Raw genomic sequence first — 18,021 nt, forward strand, 5'->3', positions numbered from 1 at the left:
CCAGTGATCGCCGGGAGGATTAGGTGAGGACACAAGAACAAGCAGCGTGTTTCGCTCCAAATCCTCAAGTTTATTGTGTATTCACATAGATTGTATACTCTTTCGTAGAAGAAAGAAATAAGTTTTCATTGGTTTAAAAAGTGAGTCAGGGTCTAGGGACAAAACCACAAAAGGTAACTAACAACAGAGCACTGTGATTGGTTATACATAGAGGGAATATGAGGGGGATATGGGATATTTCAGTTGCATCCGTTGGCCCTTTTACCTTAAACAAAGAGAGAGCAGTTTAAACAAGAGCTCCGGCATGCACTCGCAGCCTCGACAGGTCTGACACAAACCAGAAGAACGGGGAGGACAGAGAGGTCGAGGTAGAGAAGAGACACGAGAGCCAGTTATTTCTCACAGCCACGAGCAGGGCTGGGAGGGAGGACGCCTACGCACGCACACACACACACACACTGGGCAAAAATATGACCCAAGGATGACACAGAACACGAGTGTGTCGGAGGACCTGCGGGGGGGTGAACACAGGCGTTACCCACAAAGAGCCCAAGGACTCCCACAAATTCCTAGTGAAATTGGAAACTTGCGAGCGCCACGCAGATACTGAGTCACGTGACCATCCATTGACGCTTATGGCGAAAATATCGCAACGGCTGTGCCACGTGACCCCCTGCAAAGACGGAGATTTTAGCTGGAGCCGAAAATCAGGACTCAGAGTCACTGACACGCAGTGGCCACGCAGTGGCCACGCGGTGGCGCGAAAGGACAAGTAACGTTTAAATAAATGTCAGTTTCCGTGTCGAAAAGTACGATAAATAAATAACACGACGTTTCCGCGCAGGGAACTGAGCAGGACGCTGTAAAAACGAGGTATCCTCAGCTGAACTGCAAGCTCTTATTGCTTATAATGCATGTATGTATCTATGGGTGTATGCCACAAAAGCACTTTATGTTTGGCGTACGAGTCAGATAGGTCACGTGACGGGGGGGTCCTGTGGTCGGTCCTGTAGTGCTGCCACTGGTTCTGTGTTATCTGTCCGCACAGAACAATGAAATACACGAAAATACACTAAATAGTGTAAAACACAGTGAAATATGTCAAAATGCCCTTTCATTGCAATGAAGTCAGAGACACGGGACTTCTTCACACACTGGCCTGGGTCGCTAAAGAAGCTGAACACTGACACACAGAACACAGCAGTGAGACATGTTTCCGCTGGTCATCAGCGCATCTCAGGGCTGCACAGCGGGCAGCGCTGGTGCCGCACAGATCCTGGGCTCTCGGTTGGAATCCTCCGCAGTGTGTGTGTAGTTTGCGTGTTCTCGCTGTGTACGCGTGGGTTTCCTTCAGGTGCTCTGGTGACCGAAGCGTGTGTGTGCGCGCGTGTGTGTGCGTGTGTGTGAATGCCCTGTGATGGTCCATGGCTGCTTCATGCCCTGTTTCCAATATGGCGTCATTTCATATAATCTGCTGGAATTTAATGTGTGTGACAGTGTGTCACGTACGGAAATGGACTCCTGTCCAGGTGGAGCACACAGGTGTCTGCCAGCATGGAGCACCGAGGCCTTTTCCCAGCCCACTGAGCCCACTATATGTCCCTCTCCTGCCATCCAGCGATCATAGTTTCAGGCTCTGTGTGATCAATGTGCTGATTTCAGTGACCTTGTAACCCTAACCCAACTCTAACCCTAACTCAACCCTAACCCTAACCCCTAACCCAATCCTAACCCTAACCCAACTCTAACCCTAACCCCTAACCCAATCCTAACCCTAACCCAATTCTAACCCTAACTCAACCCTAACCCAATCCTAACCCTAACGCAACTCTAACCCTAACTCAACCCTAACCCAACCCTAACCCTAACGCAACTCTAACCCTAACTCAACCCTAACCCCTAACCCAACTCTAACCCTAACTCAACCCTAACCCCTAACCCAACTCTAACCCTAACTCAACCCTAACCCTAACCCAACCCTAACCCTAACCCAACTCTAACCCTAACTCAACCCTAACTTGAAGCATGTTCATGTTAATAATAAAACATATACTGTACATATTCAATATGCAGTTTGGAGGGGAACTCCAGCAACACACACAGGGGGGCTTTGACATCGTATGAGAGGTGTTTTTCACCAGCGCCAGCACAGTGTTTTTGACTGTAGGCAACACTGGGTCCCTCAGAGTTGCTGAATCCTTTCCACATTGAAGAAGGGTCTCGAACCCATCTCTCTGAGCGCCACTTCCCTTCCTGATCTCCTGACAACTTCATCAATGAGTCCAACACCGTCTGTTGTGATTACCTGTGTATTTGCTGTTTGAATGTCACTTCTGTAGAAGCTACTGGAGGGATGTGAACCAGCGACATGGTGGTGTCACACACAAGCTGTGCTCCCATAGTCCTGTGTGTGTGTCTAAAGCACTTTGTGTGATGTCAATGCACTTTGTTTACTCTCTGTGGCTTTGGAGAGAAGCGCTCTGATAAAACACTCCTTCCTTGGACACGCAGTTTGGTGTCCGGACAATAGGTAGCGCTGTTGGCAGATGGGTCACGCAGGAGCACATTCCGTGAACACCACGTCCCCTCTGTGCTGGAGTATTTATGGTTCAGAGGTGGTCTAAAGTCATAATAAGAAGTGACTTGTCCTGTGCTTTTTTAAATTAATGAATCGGAATGAATTGATCATTTATCAGGTTTTTACGGACATTTTCTGCCCTTCGTTTTAACGAGACAGTTCTTTTATATGAACAGCCCATCCACCTGCAGCACTTCTCCTGCTGAGCTTTGAACCACTTCAACGTGACCCTTTCAGAGGAACCGCACAGTTCAGGGTCGTCTGCACAGGTTCCACCAGGAGGGATTTGAACCCGTAACCTTTCGCAAGTGAGTGTTTTTACCTGCTGAGCTGCACTCCTCCAGCAGTCACTGTCACTGTGGTCTTGTGCTCCTGTCCTTGCTGTGGTCCTGGATTTTCCCTTCCTGTAGCTGTCTCCCTTGCTGGGTGGGGCTCTGCAATGTGTGCCATTGTGTTGCCACGACAACCAAGAAGGTTTAATGGATGGCCTGTAAAGGCTGCAATGGGTCCTGTGGGCGATGGGCTCTCGACCCCTCTCCAGCCCCTCGAGCATGGAGACCACGGGCTCCTGTGTGGTCTTCCGGTCAGTGGTTCAGTGGAGACCGACCGCCTTTCCCTGAGAGATCACTTTAGCTGGAGCACCTCTTGGCCACTGTGTGGCCACACTGCTGACCGTCAGCAGGTGCAACCGGGTGGTCATGGTGTCGCATGTACACACACTGTGGAGCACCGGCACTTTTCAGCATAAAACTCCACACTTTACATACAAGAATTTGAAAAGGAGGTACAAGCACGTAGTATTTTATCAATACTTACATTTCAGCGTTTCATTAAAATGTACACTTTGCAACTAGTATGAATTCAACATGAATTTGATCTCTTTATGTGATGTTTGATATTGAGACATGGGGTTAAAGCTCTTGCAGTTTGAAGCAGGAGAAAAATGGCTAATAACTAAATTTACTTTATTTTTCTTGGAGTTCTGTCTTTTCAGAGGTTTTCCAGATTTTTGACGGTCGACAGAGCTCATCTTCCTCCGTTGGCAGATCGCTCTCTCACTGCGACTGCTCTCTCTGGTCTGTCCGACTGGTCTATCCAGCTGGTCTCGCCTTGGCTGGTCTCTCTGACCGCTCTCTTCACAACTGGCACTGGGACGTGTTTGCTGCACACGTCTTGCTCTGCAGGAGCGGAGATCACAGGAGCCAACGGGGTTCACTTGAATATTTAATGGTGCGAGGGAGACGTAATGAGGACGGGGCCTCATTTGCATCGGCGGGAGGAGAAGGGAGGAGAAGCAGCTCGTCGTGGAGCTCAGAGCAGCAGGAAGCAAGAAGGGAGCCGCCGACGGTCGGGGGCATGTTGACGAAACACCGTTACCGTCATCACCGCTGCTTCTATTGAGCGCAGTCCAACTGAGGCTGTGTGTTCACATTAATTAGTGCACTTTTACCCTAACTCATGGAAATGTACCGACAGGAGACAGATTTTGCTCGTCGCCTAATCCCATGATAAGCAGGAGCAGCGAGATGCAGTGCCTGTGTGCCGCAGCCAGGTGCGAAACGGCCGAGGAGCCGCGCGCCCCTGTGTGCTTCAGCACATGAATGTTTCGTCCACTGAAACATCCCGTCTTTATGTCCCACCGTCATCGTGGGGAACGTGTTCCGGTGTGTTCTTCACATGGTGACACAGTGAGCTTTACCATGGCAACGCGCATTCACTCCTTCATTGGTCATTCTGTCTGTCTGTCCGTCCATCTGCGCGTGTGTGTGTGTGTGTGTGCGTGTGCGTGCGTGCGCGTGTCTGCGCCTGTCACTGGTTATGGGATGCGGCAGAGACGTCCGTTTTCCAACATCATTTGCGGCGCAACAGTGAACAGTTTGTCTTTCCCGTCTTGCCATGGTCTCAGTCCTTCTCTCTATGAGATTCAGTGCGATTCGTGAACATTTGTCCCCCGTGGCTGCGGAGTCACTCAGAAACACTTCACCTCTCCACTTCTCTTCTCCAGCTCATAGAACTTACTGTTAATATAATTGTCATGTAATTATAAATAACAACAGTAGACATAACGGCCCTCGTAATGCAGTGCAAACAAACAGGGTATTTTACCACGCAAACAGTGTCGTAGTGAAGCCCACAAGTGGCTAGGAGGAGGCCGACGCTGCCCTGGGGTGGGAGGTAGCGGGTTCGGGGCTCTGGGGTTGCAGCACGATTGTCACTGCGGTACCTTTCGGGCTTTTAAACATGACGTATTTGGAACAATGCATTACTATGGTAAACGTATCTGTTAAGTTACGACACGCTGTAGGTAGCTGTTAGAGGTGCCGGTTCAGTGGCCAAATGCCCTTCCCACCACCTGGGGGCGCTCTTTCGGCCGCTCTAATTGATACCCGCGCCCTCTACTTATTTATCGCTATGGTAACGGCACTGGCCAAATGGACGCGTTCCATGGAGCTGTGCGCCGTGTTTTGCCAGTTCACTGCGGCGTTTTGACTGTGTTAAATCACAGTTTCTTGAGGAGATGCCTGCAGTCTCACATATCCCCATGATTACCATGATTACCATGATTATGTGTAATAATGTCCCATTTGCAGAAGAAGAGCAGAAAGACGCTGAGATGAAAGCTGCTCTATGTCTTCTTGTGTGTCGCTGCTTCCACCAGAAGAGCGAGGCGTCCGTCACGCGTGCAGCGTGTTTGTCCTCCTCCACTTGTACTTACCTGGTTTTTACCCGCTGTGCACCGCTGGCCCACAGGAAGCGGCTCCGCCCCGCCTCCGAACTGGTCCCCGGCCGTCCCTGTCGCTCTCACTCTGTGAACGCGCTGAAGCCCGATGACATTGCCGTGAGGGGGGGTAGGGGATGCACGGCGCCGGAGAACAGCGAGTTTGTCCAAAGGTGATGAGTCATCAGTTCCGTCTGCCTGTCCTTATGAACAATAAGGGCCTGTGAGCAGTAAGGGAGACGGCGGTGGAGGGAGGTCGGCGAGATGCCGGCACAGCGAGGGTTCCCTCCCCCTCGGCGTGACGTGTCACGGGGTGGCAGCACGTGTTCGGCGACAGCATTTAGTCGTGACAACACTTAACGCCGCGTCGACGCTCGCTCACGACTCTCCTCTCGCGCCCTTTCCGTCTGTCCGCTTACTGTGACCGCCTGTAATTCCCCTTCCTGAGGTCACTCCTCGTCTTCCCGAGCTTCCTCTTCCTCTTCCTCTTCCGCTTCCTCTGTGCTCCCATTGTTGTCTTTTCCTCTTTCCTTTCAGGGTCATTTTCCTTCCATCTTTCACACTCCGTGTGATGAGGACGACACACAGAGAGAGGGAGCCGTGTGCTGTGTGCCGTGTGCCGCTCCTGTCCGCCGACGACTCATGTGGAACGGTTGTCTCCGAACCCCCAGACAGCTCTCCCCGCTCCCCAACACAGCACCTCCTGGCTCCTCACAGCGAGCTGCCAGTGAGCACAGGTTGGAGCCTCAGGGCCACACCCAGAAAGAATCACACACACACACGCACACAATTCTCATGTTTGTCCTTAAGAACACCTTAAGACATCATCATCATCATTTATTGTGCTGAATTATTGTGCAGAAACATTGCTCGTTGCCACTGCACTGCTCTGACTTCCTCTTCTAAAGACTCTAAAGACTCCTAACCCTAACCCTAACCTGTAACCTCAACCCGTGACTTGTAACCCTAACCCTAACCCTCACTTGTAAGCCGTAACCTTAATCTGTAACCCTTAACCCTTAACCCCTAGCCCTCAACCATAGGAAGAACTCCTTTCTGAAGCAGGTCTTGGTCTACGGTCCAGCAGAGCAGCTTGCCGCATGAACCCTAATCAAGAGAGACACGCCCACATGCGCGTGAACCGGGGTCGCTCTGGGGGCCCTGTCTAATTTTAATAAAACTGTTACAAACAACACTGACACAGTGTGTAAAATATGATTCCAATTACTGTTTGGCTGAAGGTTAATTACAGATTCATTAAGAATGTTAACAGGAAGGTGATACCTGGAAATTTACTGCACTTTCAGCAAATTGTCCTCATAGTTACTGCCAAATATGACAGCAAAATGATGCTGAGGACCGAAGGTTGTGACCAGAGTGAGCAAAGAAGCAAGCAGGCACACACGCACACGCACGCACGCACAGAGGTGTCCTCCAGGTGGGAAATGCAGGTTCACAGCTGCACCAGAGTGGAGCCCACACTCTCTCTTTTTCTTTTCCTTGTGGTTTTACCATGTTTTACTCTGTGCGTCTGCTGTTTAGTCGTCGTTGTATGACAAAAACAACATGAGCGAACAGAGCTAAACAGATGTGACCGTGTTTGTGACCCAAACTGGGACACATTTGCTCTCTGTCTGTCAGAATCACTCAGTCTGATGTTCCGCATTTCAGCACGCAGACACACACACGCGGAACACACACGGTCCGCTTGTGCTCATTAAAAGACTCGCACGCTTGCCTCGGGTCCCTGCTAAAACGCAGTAAATCAGACATGTCAGGATGAAGACGGGCTGTCGGTGTATGCCTGCGTCTGCCGCATCACCGCGTGGACATACTGTACGTGCCGCATGTGTGTCTCGTGCGCCACATGCTCCACTTTCCGCCTCGTTCGTGCTCATTGGTTTCAGGGCGAAGAACGCGGTGAAACACTGGCGAAACACCGCGAACGTAGGGAAACGCGGTGAAATCCAGCGGTGAAACCCACGGCCGTGTGGTTTTACCAACTGCGCTCAGAACTGGTGTCCACTCCGATGTCCACTGCAGTGTCCCTGAACAGAGGTGAAGTACATCTGCCTGGACGTGCCTCTCGAACCCGAGACACCGTCTCCCCACGATGGGCCCACCGTGGGCCCAAGAGAACAGTGCGAGCTGTTTGAGGGGAGAGCGACGCCGTGGGACCCGGAGGCCACCGAGGGGGGTCATCAGTTGTACAAGGAGACGACCTGATTCTGGGTCGTCAAGACCTTCACCGACATCAGGTCTCATCGCATCCCACGGACATCTGCCGAGGGACGACCGAGGAGCGGGTCGGGAACGGGTCACAAATGGGTTGGGTCAGTCTTCGGTCTTGTGGATGAAGGCGGAAAACAGTAAAATTGCTGCGGCTCCTGAGGAGACCCTGCTGTGTTATGCTTGAACGATCAGGCGTCTCTTCGGAGAACAACAGTCTGAGTAAATTGTGATGAGAGCTACAAAATGTCCCGATGAAGAAATACGAAAAGCGACATCGTCATTGATCCCCGAATCCTCTTGTCTGCTGCGCTCCAGACTCGGTCTTTGCTCTGGTTGCTGTCCCACACGTGACATCCCGCCACGATTCTTAAAAAGGCAGTTGGCCGAAGAGCGCCAGTTGGGTTCGGGGTCCACACCCTCAACGCAGGAGCCGTTGATGCAAGTTCTTGCCGTACTGTTTGTGTCTCCGTGTTACTGTGATGCGGCGACATGGCATCAGTTCAGGGTATTTTTCATCTACAGTCCTCTTCTAACTGCCGTTGCAGATGGAGCCAAAACAACAAAAGAACTGATTCAATTATGGAAGATTATTTAAATTTTCATTGAGATCAGCTGTGTGCTGTTTGATCTTGACACAGAAGCACGTTCACCTCGTTCTCCGACATGTCAGTGCAAGTGAAGCAACTTCACAGGACACACTGTAAATAGTCTCTAGAGATGCCCTGTTTCCAGAGTCTTTAAATTCAGACACGATGTAAACAAACAAATGCACCAGCAGTGTTTTCATTCCTGCAGCATGTGTGTTTACTACTGTGCATCTTAGGAATTTGGAAAACAAAGAACAACTTGGCCCGCTGGGTGAATGAGGGACTTAAAATTAGCAATACGGTAATTAGTTTTACATTTGGTTTGATGTTATCTGTGCCCTATAAGTTTCTTATTGAGGGTAAAACAGTGTATGTGCCGCACACTTTAAAATGAAATCATTTAAAACAGTTCATTCAAATGAACATATTGCCTTCTCATTTTGTCAATTTACTCATCAACAGAAGCACATTAATGAAACATAATGATCATTTGTAGAGTCTACAGTGAAGAAAGTACTTTTATGAACTTAATCTTTTCGATGAACGTCGGTTCATACGGTGAAGGAAACAAACTAACTGCACTTAAAAGTCACATGTCTGCAGCTACGTCTCTTTCTCCTAATGTAATGAACACATTGTATTTTCTATGAAATGTACGTCGCTTTGGGCAAAAGTGTGATAAATGAATACACGTACATGTAAATGTATGAAAATTCATTACATATTGTAGGTCTGATTCTTCTGATTCTTGTTTTCCAACAAAACAGTCTGATGAAAACGGGAGAGCAGCTGTTGGTGATTCAAATTCAACTGAAACCCGAACCCCCAAGGGCTCCAGTGGTGACCAGATGAAGTGGTGTAGATGTACTGCTCAGCTGGAGATCTCTTCCGTTAACAGTACATCTGGAGATCTCCTCCTGTCTCAGCTCAGCTGGACATCTCCTCCATTCACAGCTCATCTGGAGATCCTCCATTCACAGCTCATCTGGAGATCTCCTCCAGTCACAGCTCATCTGGAGATCTCCTCCAGTCACAGTTCTGCTGGATATCTCCTCCAGTCACAGCTCAGCTGGAGATATCCTCCAGTCACAGCTCAGCTGGGGATCTCCTCCATTCACAGCTCATCTGGAGATCTCCTCCAGTCACAGTTCTGCTGGATATCTCCTCCAGTCACAGTTCTGCTGGATATCTCCTCCAGTCACAGCTCAGCTGGAGATATCCTCCAGTCACAGCTAAGATGGAGATCTCCTCCAGTCACAGCTCATCTGGAGATCTCCTCCAGTCACAGTTCTGCTGGATATCTCCTCCAGTCACAGCTCAGCTGGAGATCTCCTCCAGTCACAGCTCAGCTGGGGATCTCCTCCAGTCACAGCTCATCTGGAGATCTCCTCCAGTCACAGTTCTGCTGGATATCTCCTCCAGTCACAGCTCAGCTGGAGATCTCCTCCAGTCACAGCTCAGCTGGGGATCTCCTCCATTCACAGCTCATCTGGAGATCTCCTCCAGTCACAGTTCTGCTGGATATCTCCTCCAGTCACAGCTCAGCTGGAGATCTCCTCCATCCACAGTTCAGCTGGAGATCTCCTCCATCACAGCTCAGCTGGAGATCTCCTCCATCCACAGTTCAGCTGGAGATCTCCTCCAGTCACAGTTCTGCTGGATATCTCCTCCAGTCACAGCTCAGCTGGGGATCTCCTCCATTCACAGCTCATCTGGAGATCTCCTCCAGTCACAGTCACAGCTCAGCTGGATATCTCCTCCAGTCACAGCTCATCTGGAGATCTCCTCCATCCACAGTTTGGCTGGAGATCTCCAGTCACAGCTCAGCTGGAGATCTCCTCCAGTCACAGTCACAGCTCAGCTGGAGATCTCCTCCAGTCGCAGCTCATCTGGAGATCTCCTCCAGTCACAGCTAAGATGGAGATCTCCTTCAGTCACAGCTCATCTGGAGATCTCCTCCATCCACAGTTTGGCTGGAGATCTCCAGTCACAGCTCAGCTGGAGATCTCCTCCAGTCACAGTCACAGCTCAGCTGGAGATCTCCTTCAGTCACAGCTCATCTGGAGATCTCCTCCATCCACAGTTCAGCTGGAGATCTCCTCCAGTCACAGTCACAGCTCAGCTGGAGATCTCCTCCAGTCGCAGCTCATCTGGAGATCTCCTCCAGTCACAGCTCAGCTGGAGATCTCCTCCATGCACAGTTCAGCTGAAGATCTCTTCCAGTCACAGCGCACCTGGAAAGCTCCGTTATTCGCTGTGTTTTGCCCTCCGTGACATGGACTCGATGGAGAATCAGGGGATTTTCTGATGTTCGCTCTAAACCTGGCAGGTCCACGCGCTTCCGCTTTTATTTTTCTCAGCTGACATATTTTCCTCCCCCCCCCCCCAACCCCCCCCGACTGAACTCGCACCGGCTCGGGCTGCATGAGGAGCGATCCGCCCGGACGCAGTCTGACACAGTCTGAGTCTCTCACACTCGGCCGCCGACATGATGGAGAAGCGGCTGCTGCTTCTCCTCGGACTCTTTCTCTCGAGCTTCGGCGGCAGCAGCTCCTTCGGTGAGTGGAAGCGGGGCGGCGGTGATCGTGCCGTCATCACCGGTGACCGGGGTTCGGATGCTGGGGCACCGGGCGGGAGCTCAGTGCGTGTCGTGTGTGTGTACAGGGATCGAGGACTATGTATGTGTGTGTGTGTGTGTGTGTGTGTGTGTGTGTGTGTGTGTGTGTACAGGATGACTAAGGACGGGTTTTCGACGATTTGCTTTGCTGCGCAAACACGGATTCCTCTGTCATGCCGGCAGAGAGTCTTTACCAGGGTAAACGCGTAACGTGTTGAGTCGTGCGGGGGAGGGCGGGGGGGGGTCCTGCTGCACAGACACCATCAGCCCCGCAAAACATGTGGATCTTTGCTGTGATGCTCAGCATATTGAGATGCAGCTCTGCACGCGGCCGGAGGGGGGGAGGGGGGGGCGGGCGGTGAGACAGATGTTCACGTCTCTGATTGTTTGACGGGGGGGGTGAGGAGCCCGATCCTCCTTTTTTCGGGATGAAAGGAGCCCTTGAAAGGTCTCAAGACACACGGGGGAAGGCGCCCCCCCCACCCCCAGCCCCACTTCCCGCGCGCTCCGGACCCGATCGAATTCCACCGCCCGCTGTCGTGTGTGAAATTTACCACGAATTCACCAGTTTATGCAAGGACGCGTGAGCGTACCATGGTACGTGGTCTGTGTGTACCTGGCTGAATTAAAGGCAGTAGCAGAGCGAGAGCCTTCACCGACAGGTGTGTGTGTGTGCGTGTGTGTGTGTGTGTGTGTGTGTGTCCGCGCGCGCTACTCCAGAAGTGTCGGTTTTACAGCATTACTTCAATGTTCCACGTTTCTTTAACACAATGTGTGTGTGTGTGATGCTGCGCGCGTTCTGCATTAAACCATCATTCTTCCGGATTACTCTGATTTACTGTCTGTACTGCGGTCTTTGGGGGGGAGGGGGGCGGCATTTACCGTGTTACTTTGTCACGATTACTTTCTTCTGCACTTTGCTCTGGTGTCTTCTACACTGTCCATCATGTCCACTGTACTGTCACTGATAAAGACCAGAAACACACACACACACACACACACACACACACACACACACACACACACACACACATTGACCGAAACCACTCCTCCAAGTAGGGTCGCGGGGAGCCCGAGCCTAACCCGGCAACACAGGGGCAGGGCTGGGGGGGACACACCCAGGATGGGACGCCAGTCCATCGCAAGGCACCCCAAGCGGAACTCGAACCCCAGACCCACCGGAGAGCAGGACCCGGCCAAACCTGCTGCGCAACCGCACCCCCCTGACCAGAAACACATGGTGTCAATTACCTGTTCTGTGCCCTGTTGCCACACTGGGACTTGAGGGTTCCCTGCCTTGTGGTAAATCACACCAATTAACCACACCGGGACATTAATATTCTCCCCTGGCTGTGGAAGTGGAGCGCGTCGGACAAATCGAAAAGGAGCGCGAAAGACACCTGATAAGAGCCCCTTTTCTGCCCGCCTGTTCGTGTTTTACATAAAATATATAACCCAACACATGAATAAAATATGTGGCTCATTGCATTGGGATGAATAAATCAAGATAATAAAATTTTACTGCTTTTAATCAGGAAACGGAAAGGACATGTGTTGCTTCGAGTAAATCAGACAAATAGTTCAACCACGATGAAAAACTGCAGCCGCTGACTTGCCAAAGATCTGGAGTCTTTACCTGGGTCTACTGACTCTGTCCAGCTGTGGCCTTCACTCTAGGATGTGGAGGTGTTCCCTGGGCTCCTGCTTGCCAAAGTCCTCCCGCCTTGGGTAGTTGCCAGGTCTTGATGTACCCACAGCCTTTGCTTTCCCCCGAACATCCCTAAGCTGAAGATCCATCTGGACCTGGTAGCAGTGCCACTGTAGCCAGAGGAGGGGGAAGGCAGTCATGGAGCAGATGAAGGCAAGGGCAGATGCTCTCCCATCATGACAGTAGCAGCAGATTACAAAGGTGAGCAGGGCAGAAGCTTTCCCTTGGGCAGAACACCCTCTCGGGCACACAGGGTGATTGGACCATCGTGGTGTGATGGATGGTGGTTGCGAGACCTGCGTCACATGGATTTCAGTGCGCGACTCAAGGCCAGGAGGTGGCTAAGCAAAGCACAAGGACATTCCCAGACAGGAGAAAGTACAGGAAGAGCATGAGATCTATGGGGAAAGGACGTGGACGCAGGTTGGGGACACTGCCGAGGGATGAGACATGGGCTTGGGAGGACACAGTAGCCTTTCCTGCAGGGACTCAGTTGATTTTCCCCCAAAAACCCATTTGGGGAGCAGGTGTTCCACCCTCTCGCGAGAGCAGGGCTGGGACTCTTTTGTAGCGCTCAGGGAATGTGGCATCAGTTACCACCTTTTTACCCAAACCTCCAGTTACCACCTTTCTATCCAACACTCCCGTTACCATAACTTTAACCAAGTCGTGGAAGGTCACGGAAATCATAGACATCACGCAAGGGCCTTATGACATACAGTATGCTGCTGGTGTTGGCCCAACAATGGAAACTTTTTTAATACATAAATAACTCTTAAAGTTCACTGAACCCTTCAAATTTGGTTTTCTAAACATTCTTTTGAAAAGCCTCCTTTTCCCTTCAGTATATCTGTGTTTGCGCGGTTCCTCCCACAGTTGTGCTACGTCTCGAGGAATGTCCACGCGGCAGTAATTGGGCCTCCGGCATCCTGCGGTCGGCTCCTGATCAGCGACTTGCTGGCAGCACGTTTTGCACTCTTCCTCCATTTAATATTTACTCCACCAAAATGTGGTTCTGACTGGTAACCCCTGGAAGCCGCCAAGAGTGTGTGCGTGTGTGCGTGTGCGTGTGCGTGTGTGTGTGTGTGTGTGTGTGTGTGTGTGTGTGTGTGTGGCCGTCTCCACAGCTTCTTGCGTCAGCTGGCAGTTGTACTCTTACACGCTCCAGTGCACATTAACCACGTCGTGTGTGTCTCATAATTGAAGAAGAGTCAGGAGGCCACTTGATGTTCTTGATGAATAATGTGGCTCCTGGAAACTGAGCTGCTTCGAATTCGGTATCACGTCGTCTTTAATACACTCGCTGCTGTGCAGGGCTCGCCCTAAGGCAGGGTCCTGGTGGTCTGCAGCCCATCCTGGAAACATAGGGCACTGAACAGGGTACCCTCTAGACGGCATGCCAGTCCATCACAGGTTACACCCCCCCCCCCAACACACACACATTTTCTCGCTCTCTCTCACCAAGGGCATTTTAGAGTCAGCGGAGGCCCAGGCACCGTGAGGAAGCAGAGCAGTGTTACCTGCAGCTCAGTACTGCTGCCCTCTTACGATGTAGGGAACGATGATGAAGTTTCGGAAGGAAACACGCTGTTTAAAGTAACAAATGCAGAGAAATAATGCAAACGGTCGGCTGCTGTGCGTGAGCTCTGTACGTTTACTGTAATTGTGTTCTCACAGCAGGCCGCACTGTTCTCAGTCATTAAAATAATTCTTCCATATTACTGATGAAAGAAAAAAAGACTCAAAACCTTTCGGTATGCAGTTTTGCAAATGTTCATGCTGTGTGTGTGTGAGATTGCAGGAGGACCACACTCTGTGCGTGTGGTTCTGTCCAGATCTCTGTGCCAGCTTACAGACGCACAGTTTGTGCGGCAGTTTTACTGTATGAACCGACAGTGCTGGACACAGGTTGTGTCACGACCCGCTGGCACAGTGCCCCTAGGGACCAGAGGAGGCGCCGCCCGGTGCCACCAGCCCAGAGCCGCGCACCTGTTCACCATCTGGTAGTCAGTCATGTATAAAAGCAGCAAACACGGAAGCGAGGGTTCGGGTTGCGTTATCCCGCGACTTCCTTCGCAAAACTTAGTCATTTACTTATTTCCAGAGTCCTGTCCCACAGGTGTTTGCGTTCCAGTCCCGAGTGCCTGTCCTGTCCATGCCTGCCGCTTGTGCTCCAGTCCAGCTCCAGCGTTCCAGTAGGGTATTTCGCCAACCCTCTGCCAGATCCGTGTTTCACTCGTCCCCTTTGCGACCACGCACTGTGTGTGTGTCTGTGTCCCCCATTTATCGCTTCACCTCTACGCTGTACCTCCCAGTTGGTGCCGTGCCCTTATACACGCGCTCTGCACGTGGGGTCATTACGCTTCACGTTCGTGTTCGTGACTCTCGTCCGCAGCGCGACATGTTGTATTTGGTGTGTGTGTGTGAACCTCAATGAATTCCTTCCAGAGTAACGTTGACTCTGGAGGCCCCATCGCTCCACCTGGGCAGGTCATGGCCATGTCCAGAGTTCAGGACCCGCTGAGTCCAACAAGCCTCAATTGCATCTTCGTGATGTCGATGTAGAACCAACAACCTTCCCCGGATGAGCGATAACGACACTCAGATGACCGGGCCCTGTCCTGTGCAGACGCACCGCACACCTTGCTGGGGTCTCGTCTCAAGTGTTCCTGCCGGAGAGGCCGCAGCTCCTACAGCCCAGAGAACCGCCAGGACTCACGAGTGGACGGCAGACCAGCTGGACATGAATACATAGCCTCAGTAATTTGCCATGAAAGGACAGAGAGATACATTATATAAGGGTGTTTAGATGAAAGCGTCGGCTGAGCGTCTGAAATATTCAGGTTTGTTCACCTGCGGAGCTTCGAGGGTTGGAGGAGCATCTTTTCTGAGCCGTGTTTGGAGGCGGGGTTCGCCACTGTGCAGATTTACACACTGATGTTGTGCTACAGTGCAGCGCAGATGGATGGCAGGACACTTTCTCTTTTCCATTCGCTAATTAATTATGGCCCTCAGATAAATCACTGAACGGTAACTTAATTGGTTCACATTCTGAATGTATGGTTTTTGCGCAAGAGCGCTATTAACAATTCTGCAGTGTGTGCTGATGCTTGCGCGCGCGCACACACGCACACACACGCACACACACGCACACACACGCACACACACACGCACACACACACGCACACACACATACACAAGCACTCACACACACAAGACTACGGTGTCACACTTCCTTAGGCTCCGAAGTCCAGAACTGCTCAATAATCGTGTCGGTCGTTCCTTCCAGGTCGACGCAAGGAAGCACATGATGAAATTAATGTTGTCATACTATTAATGATTATAAAGTATGGCAAATGTCCCTCAGCTCTTATATGGGATATTCATTTATGTTTATGCATTTGGCAGAATCTTTTTTCCAAAGTGACGTAGAACCGAGAGTCAGCAAAGAGCATCAACAGCAGACAAAGAGCTTTAGACACTGACACAGGATGTGACACCACCATGTTGCTGGTTCACAGTTAGTAAGAGTAAGGTTGAAACAGCAAATTCAATTCATTTTTAGAGAGCTCTTCTCATGCAGTGACACAGAGTGCTTGAACACGGGCATAAGGCAAAGAAACAAAGAAGACGGTTGACTACAGCTGACTACAAATAGAGCTGACCATAGATGTTGTTGGACTCATCAATGGAGCTGTCAGGAGATCAGGAGAGAAGTGGCTGTCAAATGGATGCGTTTGAGACCCTTCGTCAATGTGGGGGGATTCAGCAGCTCCGAAGGACACGGAGCTCATTCCACCACATTGAGGACAAAACGGAAAACCCTACAGGCGTCCGTTGTTGGATACTGTGAGTGGGATAAATGAGGCAGGTCCATCCGTAGGTTTGTAGGGTGTAAGCGGAGCATTGAACTCGCTGTGGGCAGAAAGAGGAAGGCGACGCAGAGAGACGAGGAAGGAAGGCACGTTGGAACGCTTTGGCAGGTCGAGCACAGCTCGTACCGTAGTATTCCGTATCAGCTGTATTGCAGCTCAAAGCCTTGACTGCACAGCGTACACTGGAGATGAGCCTCATTAAGAGGATCTAAAATATACAAGGCACCTTAAAATAAAATTGCTAACACCTCATTTGTTCTTGTCTGGTAACTTTTGTCTCGGTGAAACCAAAATGACCGCGTGAGGCAGGGAACACACTGCGCGGCAGCTGGGCTGCGTTCCATAACGCTGCTCATTTTCCTCCCTGCAGCCTCACTAAGTGAGCACAGAAATATTAGTGCATCACACAGTGTCGCCGTTTGATTTATGAGCACTTAGAGGGAACGAGAACCACAGACAAGGGGGACTGGAGGGAAGGGCATCCAGGGCACATGCGCGCACGCGCGCACACACACACACACACACACACACACACACACAGAGTCACGCACACTCCTGCCTGGCACCAGCAGAGCTGGAATTCTTAAACACTTAATTTTACCGCACACCTAAACGGCAGAACGGCTGCGTATCGACCCGGATCACGTGCACAACGTGTCGCTGCATTTTCATGAGTTGTGTGTTCGAGCATCAGCCGTGAACGCGGTTTGAAAAGCAGGGCCCGCGAGTGTGCGGAGTGCACCTGAAGCGTGTCTGTGTTTCTGAGGAGCGGGTCTTGGCGTCCCACTGACACGTGGCTCTGACACTTCTCTTAAATCGCATTTATTCATGGTGACAAACAGACTTCTGCGAACGGTGTCCAGACCACGAGCCACTCGACCGGTTTTTCCATCGGAGCAAATTAGAATTAACGGTGTAATTACACAGTTTTTACAGTTGGTTACATGCATTTTTCGACACTGCATTCCCTTTTGAACACCCTTCCTGAACAGGCACCGAACTGAACTCGCACCCGACCGCCAGCAAAGTCTGTGTCCGCAGCCCGGGTTGCGCACACTTCCGCACTCTTTGCAAAGCCAAACAAAACACCGACTTGAATTAGACACAAACTGTGTACAGTGTGCAGGTGGAGTGTATAGGTGGTGTGTACATTTACATTTACATGTATTCATTTGTCAGACACTTTTCTCCAAAGCGACAAACATCTCATAGAAAATACAATGTGTTCATTACATTAGGAGGAAGAGACACTTACAGACGTGTGAGTATTAAGTGCAGTTAGTTTGTTTCCACCATATGAATCGATGTTCGTCACACAAGTAGCTGCATAAAACTTTATTGGAATATCCACCATTCCTGATCGCCTTCCTAGTAATTTTTTTTTTTTGAAGATACATATAAACATTTATGTTACATTAGAGGAGTAGCTGCGTAAAGGATTGATCTGAGCATCATCGTAAAGTTACGGTGCATGAACATTTACACCATACGTGAGCTGGAGAGATCTCGGGTGAAGTTAGTCCGGAAAAGGTGAGTTTTCAGACCCTTCTTGAATGTAGGCAGTGTTTCCGCAGTTTTGAGTGAGAAAGGGAGGTCATTCCACCAGAACGGAGTCAGAACCGAGAACCTCTGCGATTTACTTTTTGTGCGCGGGACCACCAAGCGAACAGAAGTAGATGAGTGAAGGGGTCTGGTTGGGGTGTAG

General features: G+C 50.8%; 1 pseudogene; it reads left to right on the plus strand.

Moving 5' to 3' along the window:
• The first annotated feature begins 10,515 nt into the window (after window positions 1-10,515).
• Window positions 10,516-18,021, plus strand: part of LOC108921817 (netrin receptor DCC-like) — a 98,305-nt pseudogene continuing 90,799 nt past the window's right edge.

Source organism: Scleropages formosus, chromosome 17 (genome assembly GCF_900964775.1).
Source record: "Scleropages formosus chromosome 17, fSclFor1.1, whole genome shotgun sequence".
Classification (NCBI taxonomy): domain Eukaryota; kingdom Metazoa; phylum Chordata; class Actinopteri; order Osteoglossiformes; family Osteoglossidae; genus Scleropages; species Scleropages formosus.